The 27,810-nt window shown below is 45.4% G+C and overlaps 1 protein-coding gene across 3 annotated transcripts in view; it reads right to left on the reverse strand.

Moving 5' to 3' along the window:
• The window catches only part of ankrd6b (ankyrin repeat domain 6b), a gene marked incomplete at its 3' end in the record, with an annotated part of 51,402 nt that extends 33,533 nt beyond the window's left edge, over window positions 1–17,869 (reverse strand). For 2 of the 3 annotated variants that reach the window (XM_080514128.1, XM_080514126.1), the window contains exon 1: window positions 17,748–17,869. The remainder of the gene's footprint in view (window positions 1–17,747) is intronic. The other variant, XM_080514127.1, reaches the window with a different exon arrangement.
• Between the last annotated feature and the right edge of the window lie 9,941 nt (window positions 17,870–27,810).

Below are 27,810 nucleotides of genomic sequence, written 5' to 3' on the forward strand. Positions count from 1 at the left end.
AGCCCTGTACAATTGGCCATTGGTCACCTGACCCCCACTGGGGGCCCCCGGCCACACTGTGCCCAAGCTGCAGCACTGCCCCCCAGCGCCAGGGCGATCCAAAGCCTCCATCCTCAGCCAGAGCCCCCGCCCAGAAGCTCTGAGGCGAACCCCACTCACAGGTATAGAAGGTAGCAGTGGGAAAGAACAAACCCTCTTCGAGACAGGTTTGCGTCAGGCCAGATGCAGAGCTGCGTATGGGGGTGCAGAGAGCCAGGTAGTGGCCCACGCAGACCAGGCCAGACCTTTCTGACCTTTCTGACCTCGCTGGACGAGTGAGATTAGATTTTTTTTCTTCTTCCGCAGCAACCCAACTTCTTCACTCTCTCGCTGTGCAGTGCCCTGGGACTCCCGACCTGAGGCTTACTCCGGTACCTGAGAGCAAAGCCGCTGGAATCCAGAACACTGAAGTCCGGTCCAGTAACACAGACGGTAACACAGTTACCATGGCAACACACACGAACGGTGCTGAACAACCGCACGCTACGAACAGGAAGCAAGCTTTTGTCTGGGCAGCATTAGATCAGCCTGAATCATGCACATGCAATGTGTTTATTTTCTGTGTTTTCTGATAAACCTGCATCTGTTTGTTTACACGCGTGAATGCGACATACATGCGCACTCCTGTCCGAAGCCCCGGGGAGACCGGTCTCCACCTCAGACACCAGGGGTCTGGTTTAGCTTCCCGGAGGTCACTTCAATCCCTGTGTGGAGAACCGAGTTTCGTACCTGAAACTATGTTTTCCTCTCTCCTGTTTACCCTCTCTTTCACTAACCTGACCTCACGAGCGTGTGCCCCGCGCACGCCCACCGTCTGCTTGTGGTATCATAGCCACGTTTAGCATCCGAACCGCTAACTTGTGCCGCTAAACCACCTCCGCACAATCACCAGAGTTCTAACTGGATGTTACGACATCCAGCGAGAACTCGGACTCTGAACCGGACTGGGCAATGCCGTCCATTCGTCACATGACCTCAGAGAGCATCTGTGGTCATCTCAGTAACCAAAGGGAACCAGAGCCGCCATCTTGGATGAGGACCCAACTCGCTCATCACGGTGGACGTTCAAAGTCACAACTCACACTGACCCGCCAAGGTCTGCACCCACCTGGTGGACACTTGTGGCCATTACATCCACACACACACACACACACACACACACACACACACACACACACACACACACACACACACACACACACACACACACACACACACCCTCTTTATTTGCACATAGTGTTTGCTGTTTAGTAGATTAGATCTCCGTATTAGATGACTTTTGTTACTTAATTGTGTTGGTTTATGAAATAACCCATGAATAATTTATTAAAGGTATAGTAGAGGATTTTCTTCTTCCGGGTGGATCATCAAAATAACTGGTCCTCCCAATTGTCAATCATTCTGGTGATATATGATGTAAGCCCGTCGTCCCTGCGCGCAGCTCACTCCACACGGTCCTCATCATGCCGGTGGCTGACCCGACGCATTATTCTCTGACATTTTTACACAGTTTCACCCCCTCTGGTGCAAATCTTCTTGTAAAGTGAGCTTATGTGAGCGATGCCGACTTGTGACTTGTAAACAGAGCGTGCACGAGGAGAAGTGGGCTCGTGCATGTCTCTCGCACGCGTTTTATTAGGCGTTCCGTCTCGGGAGCAGGTACAGCGTTGCGCATGCGCATTTTTTTCAAACGGTGGAGAGGGCGGTTCTTTCCTAAAATTCCTGAAAATCCTCCTGTATACCTTTAATTAATGCATGTTATGCAATGTTGGGCAGGTTCGTCTTTGCGAAGGACACATGAATCAAGCCACATAAAAAGTTATCTGGGAAGAAAACTTGCTTCCTCCTGTTCTGACAATGTTCCCAACTCTGAGGATTGTTTTTTTCCCAGCAGGACAATGCTCCATGCCACACAGCTAGGTCAATCGAGGTGTGGATGAAGGACCACCAGATCAAGACCCTGTCATGGCCAGCCCAATATCCAGACCTGAACCCTATTGAACACCCCTGGAATGTGATCAAAAGGAAGATGGATGGTCACAAGCCATCAAACAAAACTAAGCTACTTGAATTCTTGCGCCAGGAGTGTAATAAAGTCAGCCAAGAACAATGTGAAAGATTGTTGGAGCGCATGCCAAGACGCAGGACAGCTGTGATTAAAAATCTGGGTTATTCTACCAAATATTGATATTACAAATATTGATTGACTAAGTTAAAACACTAGTATTGTGTTGTTTTAAAATGAATATGATCTTGTTTTCTTCGCATTATTTGAGGTCTGAAAACATTGCATCATGACTACTTGTCATTTCTGCAAACAAATGCTCTAAATGACAATATTTTTATTTGGAATTTGGGAGAAATGTTGTCAGTAGTTTCTAGAATGAAAGAAAAATGTTGATTTTACTCAAACACATACATGTTAAAGTCAGAGAAACTGATAATTTTGCAGTGGTCTCTTAATGTTTTCCAGAGCTGTATATATATTTACCCAGTTGTGGACCTGACTTGTTTTACACCTAGTGCGAACACTGGCGCCTCCACCAGAGCACTAAGATGGTGATTCTTATTTCTTCTGGTGTGGTGCAGCCTGGCTGGCTGGACACATCCCTCGTAGCAAAATCCACAACTGAATACAACAAATTCTCTCCATTCGCCACATTCCTGACAGATTAATGAAAGTGATAATACTCAGTGGCACAGAGCAGCCCACGGCAGCGTGCAGTTTTGCGCATTACTTCACAACACCACAGACCAATAATGCTGACGGTGCTTAACGACTCATGATGATTTGCCACGATTCCCTGCTCTTACTTGAAACTCATGATAAAAGGTGGCGACTGTCTATGATGGCATGACGCCTCAACCCTGAATCATGTAATTCAGGTCAAAATCGGGATACGCGGTCAGGAACTGAGATTCTTGCCCAGCTTGTCGTCATTGTGTGTAAATGCACCTTAAACAGCTCCACAACCGCTTTCTTGCTTTTCTTGTCGTGACTTAAAATTTCATCAACAATATTAATTGAGCATTTTTGTATTTAACTCGGCATCAACAAATGGTTTCTTAGCTTTGGCAAGGTTCCATGAAACAAACAATGATGACGCTGCTGCAGTCACTTGTACCAATGCAGACATATCGTAGACACGGAGGGCTTGCATCATGTTATGTTTTCAATTTCTGTTTTGCGGCTGTGGGATTTTGGAGGATAGTTTGCATTAAAGCTGAAGTTCCAGTAATATAAAGCTAAACTGTTCAGTCCAGTCAGAGTTGAACTGAAGGTTTTCCTGGTCAACTTTGCGCTTTTTCACGCTGCAGGTTATGTCATTTTTTTATTTTTTATTTTGATTTACTGCTCGATGACAGGTGGTTTGGCGGGTCATGAAATTGAAATCCGTGGACGTCCGAGCGAAGCCCGCATTGACTTCATTATGTCAGATGCGCTCAAACTCTGGCTCAAACTACAGTATGGGATAAGGATCAAAAAGGTAGACCAGCACATTTTTTCCCCACGAATCGCACTTTATTTCACGTTGATGTGCTGCTATGGGCCGGCACGGGTTAGGGAAAGGCCTGCAACCAGGGGCCTTCACTCCTCAACGCCTCTGCTGACCCACCACGAGGGTCAGACCTTCCCCTGGTCCAGAGACCAGCACCCAGAGTCTGATCTCCCATCAACCAGGGAAACCAACCAGTTCCTCCAGGACGGACCAGGGAAACGACACCCCACAGAACTTCTTTGTGTTTTCCTCAACCAGCAGGAAAACCATCACAGACCTGAGCGACCAGATCCTCAGTCTGGACAAAAGGAACAACCAGGAGCTGCAAAGGACTCCTGAAACATCAACTCCATCTTCTTCTCCTCAGCCTGCAGAACCAGCAACCACAGTTAGCAGGAGGTGCTAACTACAGGAGAAGACACCAGCTTCCCTCCAGCAGGACAACAACTGAACTCCTTCAAGGAAGTGGGAACAACAACTGGGCTTTACCTGAGACTAGTTAAACCTGATGCTATGATAGAACTGTTTAACTTTATGAAGATGTGTTGGTTCTGTTACAGTGATTGAGTTCTATAGATAATGATATTAGGAGCAGTGATCAACCTGTAAACCAACGTTAGCTCTGCCACAGACACAGGGTCTGCATGCTAATCTTTGCTTTACTAACTAGTTAACTCACAATCCTACACATATCACATCAAAGACAACATCACACAGTAACTGAACACCATCTGACGACTCCTGACGTTTTACAAAACAAGTCTCATTCACATCAAGTCATTCTAGAAATGGTCCTCTAGCAGAGACACACAGGAAGCAGATGCTGTGGCTAGCTTCTATTGTTCCATTGTTCTCCAGCACATGGTGGAGACTCAGGACAGACTTCCTGCTCTCTGATAACCTCCATTAGAATGGAGTTTCTTGTGATCCGCCATCTTGTTTTGTAGTTCATCACACGTCTCACACACTCCCTCCACCTCTCTCTCTCTCTCTCTCTCTCTCTCTTTCTCCACACACACACACACACACACACACACACACACACACACACACACACACACACACACACACACACACACACACACACACACACACACACACACACACACACACACACACACACACACACCTACATACACCCAGCTGTATATTGGTAGTTAGAATGTGTTTTCATTGTTTTCATTGTAAATAAATATAATGTTTGGAATCAATCTTGCTGTGTTATTAATGAACACAAAGGTGAATGAAATGTCGACTCTTCTGTGTCAAGAACTCCAAAATCCTTCAAGCTTTACTGTTAATTCTGGTAATTGTAATTAATTTAACTATTAATTACAATTCCCGATCAACTGTTTAGTATATCTTAAGAGACTGATAGAACTGAATTGACCATAATTTCCTGTTAAGACAGGTGGAGCTCCGAGGTTCTGATACAGATCAGATTAAATTTCAACAACATTATTAATAACTATCTTTGATAATTATTAATCATTATCGATAACCAAACACAACATAAATGTTTCCCCGCATGAGGAGGGACCATACCAACTAAATGCTACCTAGTGGTCCTTATGAGGTAAAAAATCCCTTCACCTCATTTTGTGGATTTTAAAGACTTCTGTTTGTTGCTGTTAGATTCTTTAAAATGACAACAGAGTGACTTTGATGGACTGAATGGAACAATATTTTTATTAAAAGATATGCAGGTACATTTTTTGTTCAGTTGGTTATATCATTCATCATCAACACATCTTTTAGTCATCAGTTCATGGTCATATTAATTATACAATTTATGGAATAAATCATTCAGGGAAATTCATCTTGTTTCAATCACTCTTGAGTTTGTCAATGGCTGGTGTGAGAAACAGGCTCTTATGAGCTTAAACATTTGCAGTGTAGAAAATGAGACGATGGAAAAATGTCTCTGCATTTATTTAATCCAAACTAGTGAAGACTATAAAGACACAGCAGAGCAGTTGACATCCAATGAGCTTCAGTGAAAGAATCTACAGTGACCACACAAACTGCAGGACAGAAAGCAAGGCAGTGCTGACAGGCCGTCTGTCCGCCTCACTGAGCTCCATTCACTGCAACTGAAAGGAGGATAAAGCACTACAGCAACACTCAAGGAGGGAGGAGATTAAAGGACAGGGAGGAATCACCACAACACACACACACACACAGACACACACACACACACACACACACACACACACACACACACACACACACACACACACACACACACACACACACACACACACACACACACACACACACACACACACACACACACACACACACACGCCTCCTTCCTTGCAGCTAGGCAACGCGGCCTTTGTAGAAACTTTGAGGAACTCGGCACTGGGCTCAGAAACAAAAAATGTCCAGCGTTTCAGCCGGCTCAGGGAGAGGCCCCAGGGAATACTTATTAACTTGCTGCAGAAAAACAAGCGCTGCTCCGCCTGAATGGACAAGTTGTCCACTAAAGTGCAAACCGGGTCCACGCAATTCCAAATAACTCGTCCATGACAATGTTTTTCAGCATTATTGATTTGAAGGATTGGATTTCAACGTATATTTGACACATTTGAGGGACTATTAAGCGTATTTGACACAAAAACACAAGATACATCAGTATATTTGACACAATAATAGGCTGTAGAGTTAAAATGCCGCTTCATAGATGACGGCGGTGATTGATGCATTCGGGTGCTTGTTAACGTATCCCCATAAATAGGGGGTGCTTTGTGACAATTCAATTAGCTGTGGGGCTCATCCAGTAGTGACGTTATTGATATCAGGGCCAGATAGCATATTTTTGATGGCTTATTAAAGGTTTTTGCCATAAGATCTATTGCGGTCGCCGCCATCTTGGATGTTTTGTGCTTTCCTATTGGACCAGCAGCTTACATGTGACTCAGACGCAGCACGCATGACAAGAATATCATTATGCTCATAAAAATAGTACCAACTTTAAACACTGTTTTTAAAAAACAAACAACAGCAGGATTAAAAATAGAGAACTTTTGACATCTAGCTGAGGACTAATATATCTTTTTAACGGTGTAAAGTCATTGTAGTATCCTGATGTCAGAACGGAATAATGCCGTTTAGGAGCTGACAGCTTTGAGTGATGCGTTCAGGTGGCTTCGGACATGTTAACGAGCTGTGGAGCTCCTACAGCAGTGACGTTACTTGATAAACATGATTAAAATATGAATGATAGTCATTAGCGAGCTGGAACGTGCAGCACAGCACAAGATGGGGCGGTGTCATGTGTGCAAAGAAGACCAGTCTTCGCGAGAATAAAAAGCCATATGATACCAAACTAAGTATATATGCACATATACTAGATAAATGAAACATAAAATATCAATTAGAAACAATATGCAAAACTACAGAGGTCTAGATCTTAATTGTTTTCCCCACAAGTGGAGCGGCTCAGGATGTAGTTACCTTCTGTCTCCCTCATCACCTGCCTGCTGCTGGGGTTAGGGTTAGGCAAACCCTTAGGCAATGGCTTCTGCACATCGTGCAACAACAACAAAGTATTGAAGCACAATTCATGAACATTGAAAAGTTCTTATTTGAGGTGTCTGATCAAGTTTTTTTCATTTCCGATTTGATCCCGATACCCTAAAGTATCTGCTGATACTAGTACTATTCTGATACCAGAGCTCTGTTTGATTTAATATTATAATTATCATTAGTAGATTTTATATGAGGCAGTAATAAACTCGTCTCTACAGTAAAGTAATAAATGTAGGAATGTATGCATGTATTCTCTCAAAAGAAAACTTGAGGTTAGTAGAAGGTGAGAAAAGGAAGCAGTACAAAGTATTTTAGTTCCATGTGGACAATGTGGGGGTCTGCATGACGTCATCATCTCATAATAAACTAGTCCTATCTTTAAAACCTCAGAATCACTTTATTAATTCCTGGAGAAATTCTTTATCAACGCAGCACACACTGCAGTGTTTCCAATTCTAACGCAACACAAATGATTGGGACTATTTTCAGTGAGTTTAGCGCGGAGCATGACGCAGCTTCACAGAGGTGTGAATCGCCTGCAACAGCGCGGAAGAAATACTGTTTTGAGGACGGTGCTGTCTGGAGGCAGAGTTTCCGCCTTGCTGACCTCAACTGGGGATGTCGTCGGGCGGTGGAAGGAATACTTCGAGGACCTGCTCAATCCCACCACCACGTCTTCCGTTGAGGAAGCAGAGGCTGGGTTCTCAGAGGTGGACTCGTCCATTACCCAAGCTGGAGTCACTGAGGTTGTGACGGGGGACGGTACCTCTGGACTGGCAGACTGGGGTGGTGGTCCCTCTCTACAAGAAGGGGGATCAGAGGGTGTGTTCCAACTACAGAGGGATCACACTCCTCAGCCTCCCCGGGAAAGTCTATTCCAGGGTACTGGAGAGGAGGGTCCGGCCGTTAGTCCAACCTCGGATCCAAGAGGAACAATGTGGTTTTCGTCCTGGTCGTGGAACACTGGACCAGCTCTATACCCTCCACCAGGTTCTCCTGATGGTGGAACACTGGACCAGCTCTATACCCTCCACCAGGTTCTCCTGATGGTGGAACACTGGACCAGCTCTATACCCTCCACCAGGTTCTCCTGATGGTGGAACACTGGACCAGCTCTATACCCTCCACCAGGTTCTCCTGATGGTGGAACACTGGACCAGCTCTATACCCTCCACCAGGTGCTCCTGATGGTGGAACACTGGACCAGCTCTATACCCTCCACCAGGTTCTCCTGATGGTGGAACACTGGACCAGCTCTATACCCTCCACCAGGTTCTCCTGATGGTGGAACACTGGACCAGCTCTATACCCTCCACCAGGTTCTCCTGATGGTGGAACACTGGACCAGCTCTATACCCTCCACCAGGTGCTTGAGGGTTCATGGGAGTTCGCCCAACCAGTCCACATGTGTTTTGTGGATCTGGAGAAGGCGTTCGACCGCGTCCCCCGAGACGTCCTGTGGGGGGCGCTCCGGGAGTATGGAGTCCGGGGCCCTTTGTTAAGGGTCTATGGCCTCACTCTTCCTGCTGTTAGCATTATGTAGCTTTATGCAACTTCCCTGCAGCTTGTAGTCCCTGATTGTTGTGGGTATTTGATGACATTGTAGACTGCAGTGGGGGTAGAGGGGGCGACTGCATCATCTTTTTTCCACAGATGATCGTTTTCACCGACTTTGCCGTCCTCACCCCGGGGGGTTGGACGGCACAAGCCAGGGTTTTAAAATGTCCCCACTCTGGGACCCGTGTTAAAAAACAAGTGTTTTCATGCTTCTGAACCCGCCTCATGTGGACGACAGGCCGAAAACGGCACGTTCAGGTTAACCGTTTTTCATGGTGTGCACACCGCCTTAGTTTTGCTGCTATAGCTTTTGACTGCTGGTTGATCTATGTACTTTGTTTTCTTCTGCATTCACACCTTCCCATTCTGTGTAATTAACCCTTTATATCTCTCTTTTAAAGGTTGTGTTTCTTGTGGCTGTTAAATATTAAACATTAATTAAAGTGTGAAATAGGCAGGAAATAGCTTTCAGATTTGAAACAAGCCACCCAGTCAAACATTACATGAAATGTTTGTTTCATAGTTTTTAATCCTGCAAAAGCTGTAGGCAGGCTTCAAACATCTACTTTAAACCTTTATCTAAGTTCCCCAGGAGGTGGTTATGAAACGCTCTCACATTCCCAACAATTCTGGGAGGCCACAGACCAAAAGATCCAACACGTACAGTGGTGTGGAACCACATCTGAAGATGAGAAATGTTCAAACCAAACGTCTATTACCTTTGTGAAATGAAGCACAGCATGAGCGCACTAAAATTAACTTGAGCGCTCGAAGCGACGATGCTGCCTGCTGTACATTCCCCGTTATGTGGGTCAACTCTTCTCTCTGTTGCAGCCAACTCTGGGAAAACTGCAGGCTTGACTCCACATCTGCACACAGATCAGTGAGGCACGTCTCAGTCCTCATCAGGGTTGGGTAGTGATGGATTGCATGTAACAGCGTTACTTAATTAGGATACAAAATAAATGTAACTGCAATCCGTTGCAATACATAAACAAATGTAAAAGCTCTGTGACATCAGCAAGGTGGTGCTGAGTCATCAAATAGAATCAAGGTGTTGAGCTCCCCCACCAGGTAGAACAGAGAAAGATCGCCCTCCAGCTCAAAATTGAGGGAATCAATGACAAAACCACGTTGGGGATGTATATGAACCTCAAATAGGACTTTAATGACGTTTAAAGCACAGAAAAGTCAATTTAGTATAATATGGTGCCTTTAAGGCTGCGTCTCATTTCTTCCCCTCAGCCCTTCATCTTACCCCTACCCCTTTGAAATGTGCATTCACGAGAGTCTGAGGGGTGTCCCATTTCACTACTGTGCAGAGGCAGAGGGGTGAGGGGAAGGGCTATTCACCCCTCTAAACAAAGCATTTACAGATGCACACTTTAAACAGAGGGGTAGGAGGACATGGCGCCAAAGGATTCGCATTTCACATATATACACTTCTAAAGTTATATAAACCTGTTGTGTTTTATACCAGTAAGAACGGCAGTAGCGCTGCCGTATGGAGCTTCCGTGTGTATTTGTTTGGTAGAGATGGTGTTTATAACATTATTATTACACTGTAGAGTTCCAAAGTCTTCTAATAGGGTGTTTTGAAAACAGGGACCAGAGCAAACAAGGAAGCTCCTCCACTTTCACATGGTGGATGAGGAAATATTTCTGAAGTCCAAATAGAAACTGAATAATCCATGTCTCCGTCTATTTTTTCTCCTTGATGTGAAACGAAGCAGCCGAGCTGCTGCAACACGGGGAATTCTGGACGGCAGGACGACGCTCCTGATGGAAAATCTACTAACATCTGTGGCTCAGCTCTGCTGATATAACGGCGCCGTATTATGATGTCATAACTGTGAGACGGAGGGAGAGGGGCGGGGCTGAGCAGAGGGAGAGGGGGGGGGCTGAGCAGAGGGAGAGGCGGGTGAGCAGAGGGAGGGGGGGGGGGCTGAGCAGAGGGAGAGGCGGGGCTGAGCCGAGAGAGGGGGGCATCCCAAATCTAAGGGCTGAAACTTTTATCACTTTGCCCTCATTTTGAAGGGGAAGGCAGAGGCAGATGCAGAGGGCTAAGGGGTAGGCAGAGGGGTACAAAAGAGAATTGGGATTGGGCCTCAGTCAGCCCATTGACTGAGCTGCGGGTTCAGCAGGTTGTTTAGTTATTATCAATCAGTGATTCATGCTGCCAGATAAAGCCTCTTATCAAATATTCATATTTAGTCCAGAACAAAACAACATTAAAACCAATGAGAAAATTTGACGAGAGAGAGAGAGAGAGAGAGAGAGAGAGAGAGAGAGAGAGAGAGAGAGAGAGAGAGAGAGAGAGAGAGAGAGAGAGAGAGAGGGAGAGAGAGAGAGAGAGAGAGAGAGAGAGTGTTTTGGAAAAGTTGAGCACATTTTCTTGAACAGAAATTGAAAGCATTATTTGTATTGTGGTTTTGATTCCTTAAAAAAATCAGTGTTCGACACCTGATTGGTTACTGAGTTTTGATTGTTCAAAACTTGTTCAGTGTAATTTGTATCTACTGTGTATAAGACGTGTCAATACACAGCAGACGACACATTCTATTCTTTGTCTTTATTTTTTATGTTTGCTGGTGAAGTAATCCAAAAAATCACTAAAAGTACTCTGGTGCGTTACTTTTTTATTTTAGTACTTAGAGAAAGTTACTGAATACATTTTTTGATAAGTAACTTGTTTTTTACAAGTAACAGATTACAGTTTTCAAGTAACCTTCCCAACCCTGGTCCTCATCCAGGAGTAACTTTCATTGAAATGACTCGAGGTTGAAGAGGAACAGAAGCTGCCAGTGAGGGTGTCGACTAACAAATCAATGAGCTCACAATCAGTGTGATCAGATCACATGGACAGTTTCCAGCCAATCAAATCTTAGAACCAATAAAAACCAGCCCAAACCACCAAGTTGCCAGACACCCATGCAAACCTGCAAAATCATAACATGCAAAAGAAAACACGCCCAGAGCTTCATATCTGCATCAAATAACCACATATAAATCACAGATAAAGAGGTTTTTGCAAATTGCAATCAACAGCAGCGCAGTAAGTCAACAATAGGCTACACAAATTGCGAAATGAACCTCTGTCATCTTACCACCAGGCCCTGACTAGTAATAATCCCAACTGCATGTAAAAAGGGGATCAGCTGGCTTTCAGGGTTCTCCCGCTGGGCAGCGGTAGAACCCCCCCCCCCCCCCCCACCCCCTCAATTTTAAACTGCACCTTAGACACACACATTGCACCACCTCATCAAAAGTCAAATACACACCTCTACATGCATCCAACACCTCACAGGGTGGGGGGGGTGGGGGCTCCCCCCAGCACCTCCCGCTGTGGCCCCGCCGTGTTCCGGGGTGAGTGCGGCTGGAGTCCGGGGGGAACGCTCGCTCAGGCGTGGCACCTCCGGGGGGGCTGGGTAGTGGTTCTCCCTCCCTATTCATGGTTGGATTGGTGGAGGATGAGATCCCGTAGTGGCCTGGTGGGGGCCTGGGGAGTGGGGGGCACCCCTCCTCCCAACCAAATAAATGTATGTGTGAGTATGTGTGTGTGTGTTGGGATTAGGTGATGGGACGGTGGGGAGGGGGGGCTCCTTACTGGTGGTTGGAGGGTGGCTGTCCTAGTCCGGGGCTCGGCAGCTGGGGTAGTACTGCAGGCCCCCCCACAACAGTTCCAACCACACCCAGTGGACAAACCACACACACACACACACACACACACACACACACACACACACACACACACACACACACACACACACACACACACACACACACACACACACACACACACACACACACACACACACACACACACTTCCACTCCTCATCGATGAGATTTGCTGCTGAATTTTCTTGGAATTGACGCTCTGATAATTAAACTTCTGATGATTAAAGTTCCATGTTGCTTTGCAGGAATTTTTGATATTTTAATTTATCATTCATTTCAATTTTTTGTTGTTGTTCTCTGATTCTTTCATTGGTTATTTGTGATTTGCAAAATTTTTTCTTTACTCTCAGAAATGATAGGATTTGGCGAGATGTTTGTATGTATTTCTTATTGTGAGTCATTGAGTTTGTTGAACTAAAATTGGAATTATATTAAATAGAGCTTCAACAAAATGTAGTTGTCAAGTATGCATGACTTTTGTTGTGACTTGCCAAGGTTCTACTGTGACATTGTCTCTTCTTGCAAGAATAATGTAATAGGCGACCCTACACCCTTTCTGGAGGCTCCTTACTGCCAGTGAGTGGCGACCCTACACCCTTTCTGGAGGCTCCTTACTGCCAGTGAGTGGCGACCCTACACCCTTTCTGGAGGCTCCTTACTGCCAGTGAGTGGCGACCCCACGCCCTTTCTGGAGGCTCCTTACTGCCAGTGAGTGGCGACCCTACACCCTTTCTGGAGGCTCCTTACTGCCAGTGAGTGGCGACCCTACACCCTTTCTGGAGGCTCCTTACTGCCAGTGAGTGGCGACCCTACACCCTTTCTGGAGGCTCCTTACTGCCAGTGAGTGGCGACCCTACACCCTTTCTGGAGGCTCCTTACTGCCAGCGGGTGGCGACCCTACACCCTTTCTGGAGGCTCCTTACTGCCAGCGGGTGGCGACCCTACACCCTTTCTGGAGGCTCCTTACTGCCAGTGAGTGGCGACCCTACACCCTTTCTGGAGGCTCCTTACTGCCAGTGAGTGGCGACCCTACACCCTTTCTGGAGGCTCCTTACTGCCAGCGGGTGGCGACCCTACACCCTTTCTGGAGGCTCCTTACTGCCAGCGAGTGGCGACCCTACACCCTTTCTGGAGGCTCCTTACTGCCAGCGGGTGGCGACCCTACACCCTTTCTGGAGGCTCCTTACTGCCAGTGAGTGGCGACCCTACACCCTTTCTGGAGGCTCCTTACTGCCAGTGAGTGGCGACCCTACACCCTTTCTGGAGGCTCCTTACTGCCAGCGGGTGGCGACCCTACACCCTTTCTGGAGGCTCCTTACTGCCAGCGAGTGGCGACCCTACACCCTTTCTGGAGGCTCCTTACTGCCAGCGAGTGGCGACCCTACACCCTTTCTGGAGGCTCCTTACTGCCAGCGAGTGGCGACCGTACACCCTTTCTGGAGGCTCCTTACTGCCAGCGAGTGGCGACCCTACACCCTTTCTGGAGGCTCCTTACTGCCAGCGAGTGGCGACCCTACACCCTTTCTGGAGGCTCCTTACTGCCAGCGAGTGGCGACCCTACGCCCTTTCTGGAGGCATCTTACTGCCAGCGAGTGGCGACCCTACACCCTTTCTGGAGGCTCCTTACTGCCAGCGAGTGGCGACCCTACGCCCTTTCTGGAGGCATCTTACTGCCAGCGAGTGGCGACCCTACACCCTTTCTGGAGGCTCCTTACTGCCAGTGAGTGGCGACCCTACACCCTTTCTGGAGGCTCCTTACTGCCAGCGAGTGGCGACCCTACGCCCTTTCTGGAGGCATCTTACTGCCAGCGAGTGGCGACCCTACACCCTTTCTGGAGGCTCCTTACTGCCAGCGAGTGGCGACCCTACGCCCTTTCTGGAGGCTCCTTACTGCCAGCGAGTGGCGACCCTACACCCTTTCTGGAGGCTCCTTACTGCCAGCGAGTGGCGACCCTACACCCTTTCTGGAGGCTCCTTACTGCCAGCGAGTGGCGACCCTACACCCTTTCTGGAGGCTCCTTACTGCCAGCGAGTGGCGACCCTACACCCTTTCTGGAGGCTCCTTACTGCCAGCGAGTGGCGACCCTACACCCTTTCTGGAGGCTCCTTACTGCCAGCGAGTGGCGACCCTACACCCTTTCTGGAGGCTCCTTACTGCCAGCGAGTGGCAACCCTACACCCTTTCTGGAGGCTCCTTACTGCCAGCGAGTGGCGACCCTACGCCCTTTCTGGAGGCATCTTACTGCCAGCGAGTGGCGACCCTACACCCTTTCTGGAGGCTCCTTACTGCCAGCGAGTGGCGACCCTACGCCCTTTCTGGAGGCTCCTTACTGCCAGCGAGTGGCGACCCTACACCCTTTCTGGAGGCTCCTTACTGCCAGCGAGTGGCGACCCTACACCCTTTCTGGAGGCTCCTTACTGCCAGCGAGTGGCGACCCTACACCCTTTCTGGAGGCTCCTTACTGCCAGCGAGTGGCGACCCTACACCCTTTCTGGAGGCTCCTTACTGCCAGCGAGTGGCGACCCTACACCCTTTCTGGAGGCTCCTTACTGCCAGCGAGTGGCGACCCTACACCCTTTCTGGAGGCTCTGCAGCGCCTCATCTGTCTCAGCAGTGAATGAAACAGCAAAAGAATGTGTGATTTTAACAAAATATTCATTCTTCATGAAAAAATGTTCTCTTTCAATAAAGTTAGTTGAAAAAAGTTTGGATTTCTTTTTTATATTTCAATAATTTTTTTCTGTTTTGTGGCACAATACTAAGACAAGGTTTGCTCATGAATTCAATTGATCAAAGACTACATATTTAACACCTGGGTTATAAAATAATAATATTCCATGCTATTTTAAATAACATAACAACAGTAAGATTTTCTTTGGTCACTTTTTGTTTCATTTCAAATACAAATAAAAGAAAAAAAACATACATTGCAGTAGAAAAGCTAACAGGTGTGTAAAGTAGAAGGGTGTAGGTTTAGTAAATCCTCGCCCGTCTCCAGTCAATCTATTGCACCGTGTGTATTTAAAAAAATATTTTTTTTCAATATAAACTGTAGCAGGCGGATAAACATCGAATCAACTGGTGGGCCAGTTTGATGCTCACACTGAGCATCAAACTGGACAGCCTGAAGGGGGCAGCAACGCAATGTGCCATTGTTTACTCTCCCGTCAAGTGAAGAAGAGACTTGACTTACGGTTTTCCGGCAACTCAAACTTAAAATACAGAATTACGGCCATATTCTATTCCCCGGTTTTTGTTTCAGAAACACATATCAGGAAACGGGAAACGACCCGATTTACGTTTTTCAATTTTCAATTTTTCCCCCAATATCAAATCAAAAAATGAAAATCGGATGGTTTAATAATAATAATGCATTGGCTTTATACAGCGCTTTTCTAGACACTCAAAGACACTTTACATTGCATTGCTTTATTCATTTACTCCATACTGGGTGGTGGTAAACTACGACTGTAGCCACAGCTGCCCTGGGGCAGACTGATGGAAGCGAGGCCCCCCCGACCACCACCAACCATTCACTCTCACACTTCATTCAGGTTCCTGGTTTTTCGTTTTCCAACATCAAAACAAAAATCGAATGGCTGGAAGGTACATTGACCGAAAATGCCTTGGCTTTGTTTTTTTTCTGAATTAAATCTGAATTTTCTTTAGAGAGAGCAAGAGATAGCTTTATTTATTCCTCCCCAGGGGGAAACACAAATTTACAACAGCTCAAGGTAAAAGGTGCAGAACTTATAAAATTAAGGAATTAAAATATGTAAATATCGAAACAAGAGCAAAAAAGAGCACAAAAAAAGAATATGTAAAAAGAAAAAGAAAAAAGAAAGCAATCCAGTAAAAAGAAAAATCCAGTAAAAAGAAAAATCCTCTAAAAATAGAGTAAATTTCCAGGATTGATACACACAGTGTAGATTGATACACACACAGTGTAGATTGATACACACAGTGTAGATTGATACACACAGTGTAGATTGATATACACAGTGTAGATTGATATACACAGTGTAGATTGATATACACACAGTGTAGATTGATACACACAGTGTAGATTGATACACACAGTGTAGATTGATATACACACAGTGTAGATTGATACACACAGTGTAGATTGATATACACAGTGCAGATTGATATACACACAGTGTAGATCGATACACACAGTGTAGATTGATACACACAGTGTAGATTGATATACACAGTGTAGATTGATATACACACAGTGTAGATAGGTAAAGAGCTGTACTTAAAAGATGATTGATCAAACTTCTGGGATAGTGAATAAATGAATAATTAAAAGTGAACAACAAGCATCAACTGAGTGTTTTAACATTTAAATAAAGCACCATAAACTTGGGTTAAATAACAGACGCTGTAGTTTCACAATAACTACCGTATCAAGGACTTGTGCTATTTAGAGTTCAGGAAGTCTCCCAGTTACACTTCTGTTCTGTCTGCACATTAGTGGAGGGCAGATTGATCCAACCAGCCAGAAGATCGATACCCACATTGGTATCGACATGAACAATACCAGTGGAGATTGATACTTAGTGTCACATTCTCTATGCTGCATGGTACTTCCTCTGAGCACAGCTGCACACACTATTCTGTGTGTGTGTGTGTGTGTGTGTGTGTGTGTGTGTGTGTGTGTGTGTGTGTGTGTGTGTGTGTGTGTGTGTGTGTGTGTGTGTGTGTGTGTGTGTGTGTGTGTGTGTGTGTGTGTGTGTGTGTGTGTGTGTGTATGTATATATATACATATATATATATATTTATTTATTTTTTTATATTATTATCTGTGTATACACACAAAGTTTATTCTCTTGTGTGTAACTATCAGAACTGTGTTTGTGCTGTTGAGCTGCTATGAATGCTGAATGTTCCCATGTGGGATTAATAAGGTCCAATGTCATCTCAAATGGAATAATTTACTGGAATATACCAAGGATCTAATATGACTATAGTATTTACATGGTGTCGGATCGATACCCAGTCTTGAAGTTCTAGCACTACTACTGCACATCAATTCAATCATCAGACTTCATCTTTCTTATTTCTCATTTCTCAGACATGTTTTGAAAATGTGCTCTCAGCATATATCGACGGTTAAACGTTAAATCAGTGTGACTTGGTGTTTAGAAGCGAAGGACTGCAGGACACTGAATTCAGGTTGTAAACAGGTAAGAAGAGTGTGATCAGCTCCAGGGGACTTGCTGGTTCGTTTCGGAGCAGAAAGACGCAGTAAAACCAGAGTGACCGCCTCCAACATGTCCCTCAGCGGAACACTGCTGTGGGACATGAAGCTCCGCGCTCCTGAAGTGCGCACTTCCCCCAGAGGAACAACCCGCTGGGTTTGACCCTGAACAGTCCCGGCAGACGGCAGACCCGGGATTCACCCTGGACAACAAATAAACCAGAGACTCACCGTGAAGAGGAAACGTCCGAGGCGAGGCGTGACTCCGGGGAGAGTTGGTCCTACGGGCCGAGGAGGGCGCGTCGTTCCGGGGAAGCTGGAACCGGAGAGGTGGAGTGAGTCGCTCCGGAGCTCCGGAGCGCCTCCGCCCACATTCCCTGCCCCCTCTCCTCCCCCTCCTCCTCTCCTCCTCTCCTCCCTCTCTCCTCCCCCTACTCCTCTCCTCCCCCTACTCCTCTCCTCCCCCTCTCCCCCCATCATCCTCTCCTCCCCCTCCTCCTCTCCTCCTCTCCTCCCCCTCTCCTCCCCCTCCTCCTCGCCTCCTCTCCTCCCCCTCATCCTCTCCTCCCCCTCTCCCCCATCCTCCTCTCCTCCCCCTCCTCCTCTCCTCCCCCTCTCCCCCCATCCCCCTCTCCCCCCATCCTCCTCTCCTCCCCCTCTCCTCCCCCTCCTCTCCTCCTCTCCTCCTCTCCTTCCCCTCCTCCTCTCCCCCCTCCTCCTCTCCCCCTCCTCCTCTCCTCCTCTCCTCCCCCTCCTCCTCTCCTCCTTTAGCCTAGGAAACACTGATGCTTCCTTTAGAGCTGCCTTTAGCCTAGGAAACACTGATGCTTCCTTTAGAGCCTACTTTAGCCTAGGAAACACTGATGCTTCCTTTAGAGCAGTGGTTCTCAATTATTTTCTGTCATGCCCCCCCTAGAGGACAGAGTTGTTTTCAGCCCCCCCCCCCCCCCGAATTGTACTACCATTGAGAACCTGATAATATTTATGTATTATCTGTATAAACCATGTATGAGTTGCTGCACCAGCATTCTACATACAATCGCCTGATTATCAAAATAAATTAATAAAATGAGCTGAGAACAACTTAAAGCAATTTCCAAGTTTAGTTTATGAATTTTGATTCTCAAAACAGAAAAAGTACAAATGATTCACTGGGATGTGCATTTTTAAAAACTCAACCCAGTAACATTCAACACTTTAAACAGTAAACATTGGTCACTTGTCAGCTTCATCAGCTGATTCCTTTTCAAAAAGGTACATGACTTTTTGATTTCTTTTGTGCAAAATTTGCAACAACATTGTTTATATTTTAGCTTATCAAAAGGGATGAAAAGTGCATCACATTTGCATTTACTTTCCCTGAACAAATTGTCTATCCAGAAGACAATGTGATGTGGTGGACAACTAGAGGCTAACAGGGCTTTTTTGTTTACTGATGCCGTGCTGACAAAATGAGCGGCTTGCTGGCGATACTCATGGAGTTTATGATGAAAAACCTCCAGTGGCTTCCTGACATAACTGGGGTGTATGGTCTCCAGGTGTATGGTGTATGGTCTCCAGGTGTATGGTGTCTGGTCTCCAGGTGTATGGTGTATGGCCTCCAGGTGTATAGTGTATGGTCTCCAGGTGTATGGTGTTTGGCCTCCAGGTGTATGGTGTATGGCCTCCAGGTGTATGGTGTTTGGCCTCCAGGTGTATGGTGTATGGCCTCCAGGTGTATGGTGTATGGCCTCCAGGTGTATGGTGTTTGGTCTCCAGGTGTATGGTGTATGGTCTCCAGGTGTATGGTGTATGGTCTCCAGGTGAATGGTGTATGGTCTCCAGGTGTATGGTGTATGGCCTCCAGGTGAATGGTGTATGGTCTCCAGGTGTATGGTGTATGGTCTCCAGGTGTATGGTGTATGGTCTCCAGGTGTATGGTGTATGGTCTCCAGGTGCCGTCTTCATTTATTTGGTTTCATGCTCCGCTGCCACAGTTTTTAGGCATAAAACACAAACGGGTGTTTCCTGGTTTCCGACGTGTTCACGGTAAACCCAAGGGCGACGTAGCATCGTCATATCTCCTGCTCTTACTAGCTTTATGTTTACTCTCACCTGTTTTCTTTTCCTCTGACGCCTCATCCTTTGTTCTTTTCACTCCTGTCAGAAACTTCTCCACCTCTCCTCCTCCTCCTCCTCCAGCTCTGTACACCGGTGTTCTTCTACTCTACTGGGTTGATTAGTTTGAACACTGCTGCCACCTAGTGGCTGGAGGCCCTTTTTTTATCCTTGAAGCATGAATAAAGACACTAATACTGAAAGTCGCGCCCCCCTCACGCCCCCCCTGACACCCCACCACGCCCCCTCCAGGGGGGCGCGCCCCACCATTTGAGAAGAACTGCACTATACCAACAAAACCCTTTACAATGTTTGGTGTATGTACATAAGGTGCAAAATTGAGCATCCTTTCAGTTTAGCCTGTTACAGATCCAACCGTTGAGTTTGGCGCACCTTCCCCCGAGGCCGCTCCACGATTCCCAAATGTGAAGGTTCATTCCAAGCTTGCTGGGGCTCCACTGAGCTCTGGTGATCATCAAGTTTCCACTCACAGACATCAGTATTCTTTACATCATCATTAGGATCTATGTAGTAACACCAGTCTCCTTCAGTGGCAGTCCCAGTTTGTTTACATGGCGTTTCACATGCGTTCCATTTACAGACACCAAACATGTTACAGGACCCAAAACCTCCGCTATCACACCATCCAACCACTTCTCTCCTTCTCTGTATAGTTCTTTAGCAGCACTGCCTGACCTACAGAGAAAGATTGGATGTGGGCAGACTGAGATTCCACTGGTTTGGCCAAAGATCTTTTGAAATTGTGAACCGAGCTTACATTCAATACATTGGAAGCAGGATGATAATTGGGAGTTTTTATGTGTTTGACAGCATTTAACTTCAAAAACGTCTCGAATTCACTGGAAGTAAATTGAGGTCCATTGCTTGTCACTGCCTCTTGAGGCAAACCCATATGCTGCAAACAGATTCCTCAAAACTTCAATAGTCTTGCTGGCAGTAGTAGTGTGTCTATGTATGATTTCTGGCAGGCCAGCGAGCATATTAGTCCATCGCTACAAGAAACATTTGTTTCTATCCATGGCCCAGGAGCTGCTTTCCAGGCATGCACAGGTGCTGTGGCAGGCAAGTTACGGTGTTGTTTACAAATGTCACACAGATTCGCCTTGCTTTCAATGTCCTCGTCAAATACAGGCCACCAAAATAAGCTTCATCTTTACCATGCTCCACTGGCTGTCATGGAACTCCGATAACAACTGGTTTTGTAGCTTCTCTGGAAGGACCACTGGGAAACCCCAGTGCACACGACCATCCTCAACTGTGACATCAAACTTTCTCTTCACATACAGTTGTATCGCCTCATCTGGAACATATTTTGGCCATCCAGACATCACATAGTGCTTCACTTTAACCAGGACAGGGTCCAACTCAGTTTCTTAAGCAATATTTTTGCTGTTAACGGCAGACCGTCTAAGTAGGACACTAAATATGGGGTCTGATTTTGTAAACCTGTCATCTGACATCGGTAACCTCAATAAGGCATCTGCATTTCCATGCTGCTCAGATGACTTAATCTGGATGTCATAAGTGTAAGCCGCTAAAATTAGGGCCCACCTCTGCATCCTTGCTGCAGCTAACAATGGTAGCCCTGTTTTTGGACCCAAAATCTTCAGTAGTGGTTTGTGGTCTGTTATCAGAGTAAACGTACGACAAATCAAACACTCATGAAATTTAACCACACCTGAAATTAGGCCCAATGCTTCCTTTTCAATCTGGGCATTGGTTCTTTTCAGCTTTGGTAAGCATCCGTGAAGCAAATGCTTTTGGTTTTTCACTTCCAGCTAGCATCTTGTGTGAGATCACAGCACCTCGTCCAACTGGTGAAGCATCACAAGCCAGTAAGTATAAGGGGCAGGTCCGAGTCGTAGTGTACAAGGACTTGATTTGAAAGAAGCTGTTACTTAGTCTCTTCAAATGCTTTCTGGCATGATGCTGGCCACTCCCACTTAACATCTTTCTACAATAGACCTGTCAAATCAGGGTAGAAAATGTGGTATGAACTTTGCATAATAACTCAGAAACCTTAAGTTCAGTCTTATTAGCGGGAACGGCTTGCTTTGGGGTGTCACACTTGTTCTGAATTCCATCAGCATAAATGACATGTTGCAAGTATTTCACACTATGTTGAAAAAAGGCACATTTTCCTTGGTTGACCCTGAGGTTGTGATGTTTCTGTCATGACCTCCACCTCGGCCTCGTGGCAGCATTGTTCCCTTCCCCCTCCCTCCTTTCCTTTTTTCCTAGGTGGGCGTGTGCTGCATGCTGTGTGAGGTGTGGAGGAGTGCAGTGCTGATTACCTGAGGTCTCTCACTTGCAGCAGGGTGTGGCTTCTCTCAACAATGCTCCTCTCTCTCTAGAAAGCTGGCATCAGATGAAAACTTGGCGCTGGACCATAAAACTACCTACAGTTAGTGGTACTCTGCTCTGCCTTCTCCGCTTCAGTCTGTTTTGTTCTGCGTTAAATCTGTCTGTCCTCTGCTGTAGTTCTGGACCCACCTGCTGCACCAAGCTCCCGTCTGTGACTCTGCGTTGGGCCATTCCTATGGCTTCAAGACTCCCCGACAGCCGTCCTTCAGACTGCAGCACAACAAGACTCCCCGACAGCCGTCCTTCAGGCTGCAGCACAACAAGACTCCCCGACAGCCGTCCTTCAGGCTGCAGCACAACAAGACTCCCCGACAGCCGTCCTTCAGGCTGCAGCACAACAAGACTCCCCGACAGCCGTCCTTCAGGCTGCAGCACAACAAGACTCCCCGACAGCCGTCCTTCAGGCTGCAGCACAACAAGACTCCCCGACAGCCGTCCTTCAGGCTGCAGCACAACAAGACTCCCCGACAGCCGTCCTTCAGACTGCAGCACAACAAGACTCCCCGACAGCCGTCCTTCAGGCTGCAGCACAACAAGACTCCCCGACAGCCGTCCTTCAGGCTGCAGCACAACAAGACTCCCCGACAGCCGTCCTTCAGACTGCAGCAGACGCCACCTCCTGTGGTCTCCAGCGTCGACCATTCATGTCCTGCTGCTTCACACCAGGCTGTGTGCTCCTCAGTCTCCCACTGGGTCCTTACAGTTTGATTGGGTGGTTCCTTAGCCTGTGTAGTGTATGTGTGTTTATTCTGGGGCTCTGTGTTGATGGGTTTAGTTGATAGTTTGTCAGTTAAGTCTGTAATTCTGGCTCTTTAGAGTTCTGGTTTGTGTTCGTTGCCACGTCGTTTCTTAATAAGGTGCCCTGAGTATTCCTGGTTGTTGTTTCTGTCCACACCTGAGTCTGAGTGAACGTGACAGTTTCAGTCGCTCCAGCACTTCTTCCAAGTGTCTCATGTGTGTTTCCTTGTCCCTTCCTGTGATTAATATGCCATCTAAATGGCAGATAACACCATCTATGCCCTGTAGCACTTGATCCATCAACTTTTGAAATATTGCATGCACACTGGCCACACCATATGGCAGTCTGTTTACTTGATCGAGCCCTTTGTGGGTGTTTATAGCCAAGTACTGTTGAGAGCTTTTATCTAACGCTACCCGTTGATAGACTTGTGATAAATCAGACTTCGTGAATTTTTCACCTCCTGCTAGCTTTGTGAACAAATACTGTGGTTTTGGAGTGGGGTACTGATCTACCTCCAGCCATGGATTTATAGAAACTTTAAAAACTTTTATCTCCACAAATCCTGTCTGATCCATCTTGGATGTTTACAGTTGGCACAGTCCATTCACTGTATGGAACAGGTGTAATCACTCCCTCAGATTCCATTTTCTTTAACTGTGCCTCTACTGCCTCCCTGAGGGCGTAAGGCACAGAGCGTGGTTTACAGAACTTTGGAACAGCCCCTTTTTCAACATGGAGTTTCGCTTTAATTCTTGTCACCTTCCCTGGGTTGAAATACTTCTGGGTATTTATTGCATAATGTCTCTCATCTCTCAGACGCTACTCTGTACACAAGACCAAACCAGGCAGAGCTTCCTGATCCCAACTCTTCCCAATAAAGCTGGACCGTGACCATTTTCCTACAAGCAAGTTCTGCATGAGGGTGTTTCCATTAGTAATATTGATCCTCATAACTCTCCTTCTCCCCACAAATGTTGCTGCCATTACAGTGTAAACAGACATTGTTTTCGGAAAGTAGTCTGGAAATAAAAACACACAAATGATGCATTTTCAATTGAAATGATGTGACGTAAATGGCACCTGAGCCCCTCCTCTACCTTCTAAAGAACTGATCCAGACATCGGAGAAGATGAGACTGCAGTGAAACAAATGGTGAAACGTCACTTTCCTCAGCAGTGAAGAAAAGTCATTGTCTAATCCGGTGAGTCAGAGGACTGATCCAAAAAGCTGACCTGAGGGCTTCTTCTGATCCCTCAGTAACAAGCAGAGGGCCTCTCCAGTTCCAGTTTTCATTTCACATCAGCAGGAGGGAGACTGACTGAAGAGTCACTTAAAAACTGACAGAGGTGGGAGTAACTTATTTTTTCAGTCTATTTTCCACCAATGAATATGCTGTTAAAAAAATGGAGGTAACAATTTGCATCCATCTTTTTAAGTACTTCCAACAATGCCCATAATGAGTAAGTCCTACAGGTCTTATTTAGTCTGACTAACTCAAGTAGTTAAGTACAACCAACATGATTTCCTCAGATGTCTAAAAGCTTAATTAAGTTGAGCCAACTCAACATTTCCCCAAAACTTTGTGGTGATATTAAGTTGTATAAATGACGTAATTTAAGCTATTCTAACATATTATTTTAATGTAATCCTACTCAAATATGTCAGTGCAAATTGTTACCTTAATTATTTTGACTTTGACTAAATCATTTAATTCAAGTTAGAATAAACAACACATTTCAGATCCATTATCTTTCAAACAAACAATTCTCTGAGAGACCTCATCCACTTCAAGATTCTTCTCAAGGATTTGATTGTAGACAACATTCTCTATTTTCATCAAAACTGTGAGTTGAATGCAAAAAAGTACATTTGGTGACCTTACCAACTGTCAATTTTCTGTGAAAAATCGACAATATATTATTCCAAATATTTGCTGCAGATTGTCGTGACAACACGATGAACAACTTGACGGTCCCACCACAGCTTCCAGAGATGGAGACCAGAGAGGGGAATGTGCTTCACGGAGTGGTCCAGATTTTGAATGTAAGTTGTTGTTAAATACAAGTATTTCTAGTAGAACCACGTCATTTTGGATGTAAATGAAATGAGAGGAAGATTGAAGACCACAATAACATTTTCTAAGGTAACCAAGGTAAACATTTAATTGGTCTAATGATGGTCTTTGCTTGTGTTTTACAGTACATTTGTGGCGCTCCCACAATTAACAGACAGACCCTCGCAGCGGAGGTGATGGGAGTTGCAGCAATGTTCTTCAAAAATCTGAATGACCAGCAGGAGAAAATTGGTGCTCTGGAAAAAGAGCTGAAGGACCTGCTTGAAGAGGTGGAAAATGGCAAGGAAAGAACAAGCCATGGGTTTCCCTCGGTGCAAGTAGTGTTCTTTCCAGACGTGAAGGATTCACCTGAAGAAAAGCACCTGGAGGAGTTGGACCTCGCTGAGTCTGTCAACAGGTATTTGTCAACACTTTGTCTCTCTGATAATTTTGAGTCTTTTAAACAAACAGACAAACAAATCAATGAAATAGCTGCTCAGTGTTACGGATATTCAACATCATTGTGCTTTTGCAAGCTGTGTAATGATTGTTTATCTTCCAATGTGAACTCTTGCAGAAAACCCATGATGGAGTGTGATGATTGCAGCTCTGATGACGATGAATATATTCAGCCTCTTTTTGCCAGCATCACCTTCAGTGACGAAAAGATTTCAACCAACGATAAGCACCTGGAGGAATCAGATGATTCAGAGACTGTCAGCAGGTATTTGTCAAAAATGTCTCTCTCTGATGAGTTTGAGTCTTAAAACAAACAAACAGACCAATACAATAGCTGCTCAGTGTTATGAATAGTCAACATCATTATAGTTTTGCAAGCTGTGTAATGATTGTTTAGCTTCCAATCTTGCAGCAAACATGTGGTGGAGTGCGACAGCTCTGAGGAAGATGAATATATTCAGCATCTTTTCGCCAGCATCACCTTCAGTGAAAACAACAGATTAAACCACGAAAACCACTTGGAGGAAGCAGACCATTCAGAGTCTGTCAACAGGTATTTGTCACAACTTTATCTATCTGACGATTTTGAGTCTTTTAAACAAACAAACCAATGAAATAGCTGCTAAGTGTTACAAATATTCAACATCATTGTGCTTTTGCAAGCTGTTGAGTGTAATGACCTGTAGTGTTTATCTTTCTGGTGATTGCATCTCTGAGGAGGATGAGTATATTGAGCCACTTCTTGCAAGCATCACCAGGTCCAACAGCAACCATATGGTGGAGTGCAACAACTGCAGCTCTTATGAATATGACTATATTCAGCCTCTTTTCTCCAGCATCACCTTCAGTGAAGAAAAGACTTTGACCAATGAAAAGCACCTGGAGGAGTTGGACCATGCAGAGACTGTCAACAGGTATTTGTCCAAACTTTATCTCTGATGATTTTGAGTTTTTTTTAAACAAACAGACCAATACAATAGCTGCTAAGTGTTACAAATATTCAATATCATTGTGCTTTTGCAAGCTGTTGAGTGTAATGGCCTGTAATGCTTCTCTTCCAATGTGAACTCTTACAGCAAACCCCTGGAGGAGTGCGACAGTTACAGTTCTTATGAAGATTACTCTATTGAGCCACTACTTGCCAGCATCACCTGGCCCGGATGCAAATATTGGTCCAAATATAGTCCATCCGACGTGAAGAAGAAGGACCAGGCTCCGGCACAACATGTCTCACAACAACCTTCAGCCTCTGTCAACAGGTATTTGTCCAAACTCTACCGCTCTGAGGAGTTTTAGTATTTTAAGAAAAAAGACTAACTGAACTGAAACTAACAATTTTCCTTCTTGCTTATTAAAGATCACCTCAACCTAATAAAGAGGAGACAAAGGTCACCACCTCTGACTGCTCCTCCAACCCGACGGAAAAGAACCAGCCCAACAATAATCCAAGTAAGCACCTCAATGACAAGACAAGCTGTTCTTCATCATTGAAAAGTGACTGGATCGGTTGGATGGGCTTTATTTTATACTAGGGAGCTGCACTAACCTTGGTTGATAGGCTGTTTAACCAGCATTGTTTAACACAAAACACATTTTGTTTTTCAGATTTGGGACAAGGAAAGAAGTTTGTGAGCAGAAGACAAGAGAAGAAAGCAAAACAACAGAAGAAGAGAAGAGCTTCACGATGGTGAACCAGAGACGCCATTTTCTGGGAGCCTGTTGTTTGTTTTCTGTTACTTAAACATATAAATAAAGCCCAATTTGGTTTGACGTCATGGGAATGTCTCATCTGTAATTTGATGCCTTTGGGAGATATTTTCAGCTTCCCTCGGCTTCATTATTCACATTTATACACATTTTGAGCCAGGGGGGCAAACTTTTGATCCCCACTGTATAAAAAAATTAAAACACATCAAATACATCCAAATACTGCTGCAATATGATGAGTCTTGTTAGAGCCCAGCGTGTAACAACAACCTGAATTGTTATAAAATATACAGTGATAAAACTGATCATACTGATGATTGGAGAAATGGATTACAGATGATAGAGGAGAGAATAGTTTTCATCTTATCTGTAAAACGACCATAAAACATGACAAACAATGCCGCTAGCAGGATATTAAGGTGGAACATGAAAACTGAGATGGATGTTGCCTCATATTTTTTTAATTTGGACCCGAGAGAACGATATAGAAAGTGGACTGAGTGGCCATAGAGAAAGAAAAATAATTAGAACTAGTGGGAACGAGATAAGAAGTTGTTTCCTCAAATGAATAAAGCAAGGGAATGAGATCATTTAATCTCTGGCTGCAAAAAACAATCATTTTTATTTTTTGGCATTATTTGTTGGATGCAGATTATAGTCTGAAAATTACAGTAATTTATAAATCCTGCATATGTGGTACATTTTCAGAAGACTACAGACTCCAAGATGTCAGTGTTGGCAGCTGTCCTGCAGCACAGGAAGAACCCTGCTGCCTTGCTCTGGGGCTTTTTTTTTCCCTGGTTCAAAAGTGTTTCGATCACAATCGTCAACCAAACCATTTCAACCCTTCT

The sequence above is a fragment of the Blennius ocellaris genome, assembly GCF_963422515.1.
Source record: "Blennius ocellaris genome assembly, chromosome: 18".
In the NCBI taxonomy this organism is placed as follows: Eukaryota; Metazoa; Chordata; class Actinopteri; order Blenniiformes; family Blenniidae; genus Blennius; species Blennius ocellaris.